Source organism: Schistocerca nitens, chromosome 6 (genome assembly GCF_023898315.1).
Source record: "Schistocerca nitens isolate TAMUIC-IGC-003100 chromosome 6, iqSchNite1.1, whole genome shotgun sequence".
NCBI lineage: Eukaryota > Metazoa > Arthropoda > Insecta > Orthoptera > Acrididae > Schistocerca > Schistocerca nitens.
In genome coordinates, this window is record NC_064619.1 from 435221684 (window position 1) to 435232077 (window position 10394).

Genomic DNA, 10394 nt, shown 5'->3' on the forward strand with positions numbered 1-10394 from the left:
GATGAACCCCCTGCCAGGCACTTAAAAATGTGATTTGCAGAGTATCCATGTAGATGTAGATGTAGAACTTTCAGATCGCGCAATGATCACCGTTCAGAGATTAGGGAAATTGGAGCTCGTACTGAGGCGTTCAGATAGTCGTTTTTCCCTCGCGCGATCTGCGAGTGGAACAGAGGGAAGGAAATATGACTTTGGCGCGAATAGTGCCCTCCGCCACACACCGCTTGGTGGCTAGCGAAGTATATATGTAGATATGTAGATGTAGATCCTGAATCCAAATTCCAATTCACGCCTCAGCCCACAAGATATTGCCCCTAAACTCGAACAGGAATACCAAGTGGGCTGAGGTGGGAATGGGAATTTGAACTGCGGAGGAAGGCATGATAAATTAGTCTGTGCAAATATGCAGAGCCTCTATGCCAGGTTGGCATAGTGGTTAGCACATCTGCCTCGTGACCAGCAGACACAGGTTCGAATCCCAGCTTTGGTTCAAATTTTCATTCGTCGCTTCAGCCTGCATATATACATAATTCATCAGAATCTATAAGGTTCTTCCCGTCGACCTAGAATTATGAAATTTGGCAAGAAGCAAGAAGTAAATTAAAAAAATCCGAAAAATGTTAAGTGTAATTATATCGCACGAAAAAATATTTTTTTTGTCATTTGTCCCCTTTTTCTCAGGTACCAATAAATATATGTAAAGTTGATATTTGAATCACATACTAAATAAAGTCTACGGCCCCTTTAAGATGCTAATAATTTAAACTTCTACGTCAATGCAGTCAAAATAAACAGTCATTTATGTCACATACTTTTATATCTTACCAGTATCGATATCCATAACAGGCAAAAAATCTTCGGAATTCTTGATTCCCGGGATGGACGAACTATCTATAGATTTAATTAAGTGCGTACGGAACCCTCGGTGTGTGAGTTCTACTCGCACTTAAGAGAATTTTTTTATATTCTCGTGCCTCATTTTACGTTTCTCTATCTGGATTTGAAGATTATCTGCTATCACTAAAAAATGTTTCAGACGATGTTGTGCGTCTATTAGAGGTTTCCGTGTAGTTACCCTTCAAAAAGATACACAGGGCGTTCCAGTTGTGCATTGGTCAATTCGACATCCACTACGACTGCTGAACTGATTGAGTTGAAGCAGGTTGGAATTACGATTATGTACCGGCATCTGAGGTCCAAGTTTAGTTTGGCTCTACGCCCAGATGGGTTAGAGCCGTTGCTGTTGCAAGGGGTGGCAGCTATAATTATGTACTAATGTGCGCAGCCTGTGTACCCCCATACTGTGCGCACTCAGTTAGTAAAATTTCATTATTTGCCGCCGTGTCTGATGTTGCAGTTTTAATGAGCAGCAGTAAATATGCCCGAAAAGATCATGTGTGCCTGGAGAATGGAACTAACAATAAATTAAAGCAGAGGTCGTGAAACTTTCTTGCGCGAAAGCCAATACTGACATTGTCGAATGGCACCTCGGGCCGCATATGGACCGATCTTATTACTGACTAGTGAACACGGCAATGCTTACCAATTGCTAAATATTTATAAGAATTAGATATATGTTTTTATCTCCTCTCCTTCTCCTCCCCTCTCTCTATCCGTCTCCTCCTCGCCTCTCCCTTTGTCCATCTCTTCCTTCTCTCCTGTCCATCACCTCTCTCCCGCCCCCCCCTCACCCTCTCCCTATACATCTGTTATCCCACACTCATGTATCTCCTGCTCCCTCATATCTCTGTCCATACCTCCTTCCTCTTCTTTATGTCTATTGCCTCCCCCTTCTCTGTCCATCTCTTCTCGCTACACCCCCACTTGTTAATAATGAACTTTAGTTACGCATCCCACTGAAACATTGCCATGTACCGGTTAATGGATTAATCATTGTACTGGTTAACGGATTAATCATCTTGATCAAAAAATATCCATCCCCTCTTCGTAAAAATATCAGCTGCTATTGTAATTCATCACGTGAATGGTGTGGTTTCTTACATACGCTGAAGGTTGTCACCATCACGCCGTCCAACCACAATGTCGCGAGACGCCAAATTCTCGCCAACAGCCACAATGGCAACTCCCTTCAATGTCAGTGCTTTGAAGCGTCTTTCATGTTCGCCTGCTGATCTTTTGCCTGCTCTGATCATTATTTTGTGATCAGCCGAAAGCATCATTTCTGGACCAGTCTTGAACAATTTGGCCAATTGATTGTATTCATGTAAGAGTTGTTGTAGCTGTGCAATAATCTCTTTCTTAACCGCAGGACTAATGCAACAATGCTGATCGTGTCGAAACCTCAATGCATTGCAATGTTGCCAAACTTCACTCATTGCCCCGAAGTCCACCAATACATACGCAGCGTAATAAACTTTTTGATCGTATCTGAACGCGAAACGTTCAGTTCGAATTGTCACGTTTGGCCGTTTGTTTTGTCGACATTCCCAATTATTTTAAGCGTAAGCTCCAACTGAGCGAGTCGAACTCGACTGTACTCGTTCTTCCGGAGTCATAATCGATCGCGCATGAGAAATTCTTATTCGATTTACCTCCAAACGCTGCCTACGTTCTTCGTCAGTCTCAGTGACTTGACGATCATGTAGTTGGCATACTCCTACCGATATTTCTACGCCTCACTGGCGGCGTTTCTTCCAAAGTAATAAACCACGAATTAAAATCAATAGAATGTTTGGAACACATCAAATTACCATGAACTGACATCAATTAAATCTTTGCAACGTACCAAAGATGTGATCACCAGCGATAACACACTGGAGTATCCATTTCAATTGTATTTTTTTCGCAAAATAGCAATATTCAATGCGGTATTTGTTGTTAGGAAAACACGTGATAGCAGTTTGTCCAACTGAACGTCGCATTCTTTTTATGAAAACATATCACAGCAGAACCGTCAAACCGACCGTCACTTTTTTTTTAATGTAAACATGTGACACCAGAACTGTCAAACCGACCGTGACCTTTCTTTCATTGACATTTTCATACAAAAATACCATCCAAATTTTCGACTCTTCCGGTAGATTTTCTAAAAATTTTCTTTTATGCAAACCTGTTCCTGACAATTACGAACACAACAAAAGAAAAATCAGCCAAATCTGTCGAGCCGTTATGAAGTGATGATCTTTCATACATGCGGCAATTGATTTTCATTTATACAGCTTGGTTACCAACATTAATTAGTATGTTTCGAGCCCCCAATAGACTGGCTATCGTAAGGGCTCGATAAGTTGGACACTAGACTCAGGTCAAAGAGCTGATAGCTTAAAGTCGCCACCATTCGGAACACTTCGTGTCGACTTTTGTCTGCTTCAGACTGCTGCCACCCTCAGAGACTCCACAACTGTGAGACTGTAATTGCCTCATGAAGTGGTGTTTTGTTGTCTGAGTGACTGGATGATTAACTGATCAAGAACGGTAATTTTACTTACACTGCATAATGAGTTTAAATGTGCGACACGATCACGGATGTGTACTACATGTTTTGAATGTTAGTTTTCTTCCACTCTTTGTAACGTACTACAACAGCCTAATTTAATTTCATATTCCTTGCTATAAATATGATGATGATACAAAACACTATGAACACGTGCTTAATATCTTTTTTGTCCGCCTTTGGAACAGAATATATCACTGATTCTGCGTATGAGAGATCTGACAGTTTGTCAGTAAGTTTGTGGAGGTGTGTGACATTAGATGTCTATGCACAGGTTATGTCATTTGTGTAAACAACGTGCCGTTGATATGCGTACGCGGTGATGGCGCTCGATAGCGATCCAGATGGGTGCCATAGGATTTACATCAGGCAAATATGGTAGCCGAGACATCAACGTGAGTTGACTACGAGGGCAGTTCAATAAGTAATGCAACACATTTTTTTTCTGAAACAGGGGTTGTTTTATTCAGCATTGAAACACACCAGGTTATTCCCCAATCTTTTAGCTACACAACACTATTTTTCAATGTAATCTCCATTCAATGCTACGGCCTTACGCCACCTTGAAATGAGGGCCTGTATGCCTGCACGGTACCATTCCACTGGTCGATGTCGGAGCCAACGTCGTACTGCATCAATAACTTCTTCATCATCCGCGTAGTGCCTCCCACGGATTGCGTCCTTCATTGGGCCAAACATATGGAAATCCGACGGTGCGAGATCGGGGCTGTAGGGTTCATGAGGAAGAACAGTCCACTGAAGTTTTGTGAGCTCCTCTCGGGTGCGAAGACTTGTGTGAGGTCTTGCGTTGTCATGAAGAAGGAGAAGTTCGTTCAGATTTTTGTGCCTACGAACACGCTGAAGTCGTTTCTTCAATTTCTGAAGAGTAGCACAATACACTTCAGAGTTGATCGTTTGACCATGGGGAAGGACATCGAACAGAATAACCCCTTCAGCGTCCCAGAAGACTGTAACCATGACTTTACCGGCTGAGGGTATGGCTTTAAACTTTTTCTTGGTAGGGGAGTGGGTGTGGCGCCACTCCATTGATTGCCGTTTTGTTTCAGGTTCGAAGTGATGAACCCATGTTTCATCGCCTGTAACAATCTTTGACAAGAAATTGTCAGCTTCAGCCACATGACGAGCAAGCAATTCCGCACAGATGGTTCTCCTTTGCTCTTTATGGTGTTCGGTTAGACAACGAGGGACCCAGCGGGAACAAACCTTTGAATATCCCAACTGGTGAACAATTGTGACAGCACTACCAACAGAGATGTCAAGTTGAGCACTGAGTTGTTTGATGGTGATCCGTCGATCATCTCGAACGAGTGTGTTCGCACGCTCCGCCATTGCAGGAGTCACAGCTGTGCACGGCCGGCCCGCACGCGGGAGATCAGACAGTCTTGCTTGACCTTGCGGCGATGATGACACACGCTTTGCCCAACGACTCACTGTGCTTTTGTCCACTTCCAGATCACCGTAGACATTCTGCAAGCGCCTACGAATATCTGAGATGCCCTGGTTTTCCGCCAAAAGAAACTCGATCACTGCCCGTTGTTTGCAACGCACATCCGTTACAGACGCCATTTTAACAGCTCCGTACAGCGCTGCCACCTGTCGGAAGTCAATGAAACTATACGAGACGAAGCGGGAATGTTTGAAAATATTCCACAAGAAATTTCCGGTTTTTTCAACCAAAATTGGCCGAGAAAAAAAATGTGTTGCATTACTTATTGAACTGCCCTCGTATAGTGCTCCTCAAACCACCGTAGTAAGGTTCCGGCTCCCAGACGGACAGTTATACTGCTGAAAGATGACGTCGCCGTCGAGGAAGACATAAACACGAAGGGATGCAGGTGGTTCGCAGCTGGCAGCGTCTCTTCGATTACAACTACAGGTCTCTTGCAAGCGCAGGAGAATGTCTCCCATGCCATAATACTGCTCCCACCAGCCTGCGTCCGTGGTGTACGGCACGTTTCGAGCCGCCATGCACCTCGATGACGGCAAAAGTGTAGCAAAAGTGTGATTCACCCGAAGAGCTGACACTGATCGACGGCCGAGTCTCGATGATCCCGTACCCACTGCAATCGTAACTGACGATGTGGCTGGGTCAGCATGTGAACACGTAGGGATGGTATACTGCGAAGCTCCATGTTCAACAGTGTACGACGAATGGCGTGTTCCGAAACACTTGTGCGTGCATCAATATTGTGCTACTTTAAAGAGCAGACAAGCCTGTGAACCCCACTTTCTGTGAAGAGTAGTGGATGTCCAACAATTTAACAGATAGTGGTATTTTCACTGTCCTTCTACCTCTTTCTGTAGATGCTCATGGCAGTAGCATGTGGACACTCGACGAGCTTCGCTCTTTTCGAGATATTCGTTCAAGGCTGTGCGTAATAATAATCTGCCCTTAGTCAAAGTCGATCTCAATGGATTTCCCCATTTGCAGCCCATATCTTCGTTAGGGTGATGCCCCGTCTATGTCTGTTCGGCTTACATTCTTCTGTAAACGCATCATGTGCCCACAATGCCACCAGGTGCGATCCAACGTCGCGATGGGCAGTGGTCATAATCCAGAATGAGATTTTCACTCTGCAGCGGAGTGTGCGCTGATATGAAGCTTCCTGGCAGCTTAAAACTGTGTGCCGGACCGGGACTCGAACTCGGGACCTCTGCCAGGAAGTTTCATATCAGCGCACACTCCGCTGCAAGGTGAAAATCTCATTCTGGAAACATCCCCTAGGCTGTGGGTAAGCCATGTCTCCGCAATATCCTTTCTTTCAGGAGTGCTAGTTCTGCAAGGTTCGCAGGAGAGCTCCTGTAAAGTTTGGAAGGTAGGAGACGAGGTACTGGGAGAAGTAAAGCTGTGAGGACGGGGCTTGAGTCGTGCTTGGGTAGCTCAGTTGGTAGAGCACTTGCCCCCGAAAGGCAAAGGTCCCGAGTTCGAGTCTCGGTTCGGCACACAGTTTTAATCTGCCAGGAAGTTTCAGTGGTCATAATGTTTTGGCTTATCAGTGTATGAGCCACATTTGACGAAGACCGTCCCTATAATGCGCATTCACAAATTCGTGTTACTTCCATTTGATAGGTATGCTGTAGCGGCTGATCGGTACTAAGCACACGCGTCCGTGATTTTTGGTACTGGGAGACACACAATAAAATAATCTCTGTGTCACATCCTCTAACCCCACAGTGGTCGTGATACTTACCTGTCTGCCCACTTAGCTCATGGCTGAATTCACCAATGTAAATTAAAATTAAGAACGTCTTAAAATACCGCTGTCTCTGCAAGTATTTTTGTGTGTTAATGAACACCCCTAAGAAGCTCTTAGTGTCAGGTGACGTTTTTCGATTTGGCTGTTAGGTGCTAGAAGCAAATTATTATAAGATGCGACTGAGAACCACGGGATGAACCACGATCAAATCATTCGTGTCGCATGCGGTCCGCTGGCCCCAGTTTGACACCACTGATTTACAGGGAACATGGAGACAGTCTAGCTGTTGCCAGCAGGATCGCCGTCCTATCACGTGGTGTTCAAACCGCAAGGACAAATTCACCTGCTAAAGTAAACAGCTGAAAAAACTGTTTTACAGAGCTATCCTCCGAGTAATCAGCAGTAATGAATAACATCAAAGATGCTCTACCAACAACTCCAGACAAAGTACGGAGACAAACGTAGATGGAAAATTTTCGTATCTGCGAGCGAGAAATCGTCATTAAAAATAATCTGAATAAATGAGCACTACGAGAACGACTTGAGGTAGCCTAATACACATCGTGATGCATTTACAGCCAAATATTTCTGTCCCAGAACGTCGTTATACTACATTACTCAACATTGCTGCAACCAACAGTTTCGTATGCACCGGGAAATTTGTCTCTGACAGGTAATAAAGAATTACTCATAGAGCTGAAAAAAGAATGAACCCAAAATCATTGGATAAATGCTGGAATCGAGTTATGAAAGAGGCATTCATAAAAAAAAATTCATTAAGAAAACTTACAGTAAAGAAGAAAATCTCACAGGAGAGATCAGAAAATACACGAAAATTTTGTGGTCACTTCTACATATACATCTATACTCTGCAAACCACCATAAGGTGCATGGCAGAGGGTACGTCCCATTTTACCAGGTATTAGGGTTTCTTCCTGTTCCATTCACGTATGGAGTGTGGGAAGAATGATTGTTTGAATGCCTCTTTGCGTGCAGTAATTATTCTAATCTTATCCTCACGATCCCTGTGTGAGTGATACATAGGGGATTGTAGTATATCCCTAGAGTAGTCATTTAAAGCCGGTTCTTGAAACTTTGTTAATATACTTCCTCAGGACAGTTTACGTCTGTCTTCAAGAGTCTGCCATCTCAGTTCCTTCAGTATCTCTGTCACACTCTTCCATGGATTAAAGAAACCTGTGACCATTCGTGCTGCCAACTCTCTACACGTTCAATATCCCCTGTTAGTCCTATCTGTTAGGGGTCCCCCATACTTTAACAGGTATTGTAGGATGGGTCGAAAGAGTCATTTGTAAGCAATCTCTTTTGTAGGTAGACTGCACTTCCACAGTGTTCTACCAATAAACCGAAGTCTATCACCTGCTTTATCCATGACTGAACCTATGTGAACATTCCGTTTCATATCACTTCAAAATGTTACACACATGTATTTGTATGAGTTAGCCGATTCCAGCTGTCATTCATTGATATTATAACCATAGGAACTTTCGACGAATGGATGTCAATAGGCTGAAGATAAAGGATTGTATTTTTCGACACAAAACAAAAAAAAGCGCACTTCTTTAGTCTATAAACACCAGATCATACGCCCAGACTTTGGAAATGAAGCTTGGAGATGTTTTAGACAGAGATCCTCTCCACGAAACTGACAGAACAAAGGGGATAAATCGACACGAACAACCAAAAACGAGGCGCTTTAAACCTGGTCACGGCAGCGTGAACAAGCACGCTCAAAGAGGAGGGAAGAAACAGTGGGCCCAGAAGAAAGCAAAGCTCACTTCCAAATGCAACAAGCTGATAGTTGCAGTAGGCATACGTTTTAAATTTTTTTCTCATTTCGGGGCAGAGGATGAGAGTGGGGGGGAGGGACGAGCGGGCGAGAGCGGCTCAGTGCGTAAATACCAAACTAGAAATACACTCCTGGAAACTGAAATAAGAACACCGTGAATTCATTGTCCCAGGAAGGGGAAACTTTATTGACACATTCCTGGGGTCAGATACATCACATGATCACACTGACAGAACCACAGGCACATAGACACAGGCAACAGAGCATGCACAATGTCGGCACTAGTACAGTGTATATCCACCTTTCGCAGCAATGCAGGCTGCTATTCTCCCATGGAGACGATCGTAGAGATGCTGGATGTAGTCCTGTGGAACGGCTTGCCATGCCATTTCCACCTGGCGCCTCAGTTGGACCAGCGTTCGTGCTGGACGTGCAGACCGCGTGAGACGACGCTTCATCCAGTCCCAAGCATGCTCAATGGGGGACAGATCCGGAGATCTTGCTGGCCAGGGTTGTTGACTTACACCTTCTAGAGCACGTTGGGTGGCACGGGATACATGCGGACGTGCATTGTCCTGTTGGAACAGCAAGTTCCCTTGCCGGTCTAGGAATGGTAGAACGATGGTTTCGATGACGGTTTGGATGTACCGTTCACTATTCAGTGTCCCCTCGACGATCACCAGTGGTGTACGGCCAGTGTAGGAGATCGCTCCCCACACCATGATGCCGGGTGTTGGCCCTGTGTGCCTCGGTCGTATGCAGTCCTGATTGTGGCGCTCACCTGCACGGCGCCAAACACGCATACGACCATCATTGGCACCAAGGCAGAAGCGACTCTCATCGCTGAAGACGACACGTCTCCATTCGTCCCTCCATTCACGCCTGTCGCGACACCACTGGAGGCGGGCTGCACGATGTTGGGGCGTGAGCGGAAGACGGCCTAACGGTGTGCGGGACCGTAGCCCAGCTTCATGGAGACGGTTGCGAATGGTCCTCGCCGATACCCCAGGAGCAACAGTGTCCCTAATTTGCTGGGAAGTGGCGGTGCGGTCCCCTACGGCACTGCGTAGGATCCTACGGTCTTGGCGTGCATCCGTGCGTCGCTGCGGTCCGGTCCCAGGTCGACGGGCACGTGCACCTTCCGCCGACCACTGGCGACAACATCGATGTACTGTGGAGACCTCACGCCCCACGTGTTGAGCAATTCGGCGGTACGTCCACCCGGCCTCCCGTATGCCCACTATACGCCCTCGCTCAAAGTCCGTCAACTGCACATACGGTTCACGTCCACGCTGTCGCGGCATGCTACCAATCTTAAAGACTGCGATGGAGCTCCGTATGCCACGGCAAACTGGCTGACACTGACGGCGGCGGTGCACAAATGCTGCGCAGCTAGCGCCATTCGACGGCCAACACTGCGGTTCCTGGTGTGTCCGCTGTGCCGTGCGTGTGATCATTGCTTGTACAGCCCTCTCGCAGTGTCCGGAGCAAGTATGGTGGGTCTGACACACCGGTGTCAATGTGTTCTTTTTTCCATTTCCAGGAGTGTATATGGGCTACAACTCCAATCCGCTTTATAATTTTTTCTTTCATTTATCTCGAATTTTGTCTCCTTTAATTGTTTACTAATGTCAAGAATCCCACGGTTGGGGCACAACGTTAAACTGTAGGTCATCCTGTGACTGGCTAGGTACGCCAGTTCAGAGGTTAGTGGAAGACAAGGGCCCACCGCCTCCAATAGGACTATACCTAGTTCAAACCAATGAATTAACGGAAAGCTTTACGAACTATCAATTGCACAAAAAAAAGACGCATCACAAAGGAACTATCCAAATGCCGAATACGAAGGAATCGGTAGATAGATGTTGAGAAAACAAATAATTAAACTTTGAGGAAAACTCGATGATTTATT

At 45.5% G+C, this 10394-nt stretch overlaps 1 non-coding gene across 1 annotated transcript; it reads left to right on the forward strand.

Annotated features, from left to right (window-relative positions):
• The first annotated feature begins 6344 nt into the window (after positions 1 to 6344).
• Positions 6345 to 6419, forward strand: Trnas-cga (transfer RNA serine (anticodon CGA)). Its single transcript has one exon. It is a non-coding gene; the product is annotated as a tRNA-Ser (tRNA).
• The last annotated feature ends 3975 nt before the right edge of the window (positions 6420 to 10394 follow it).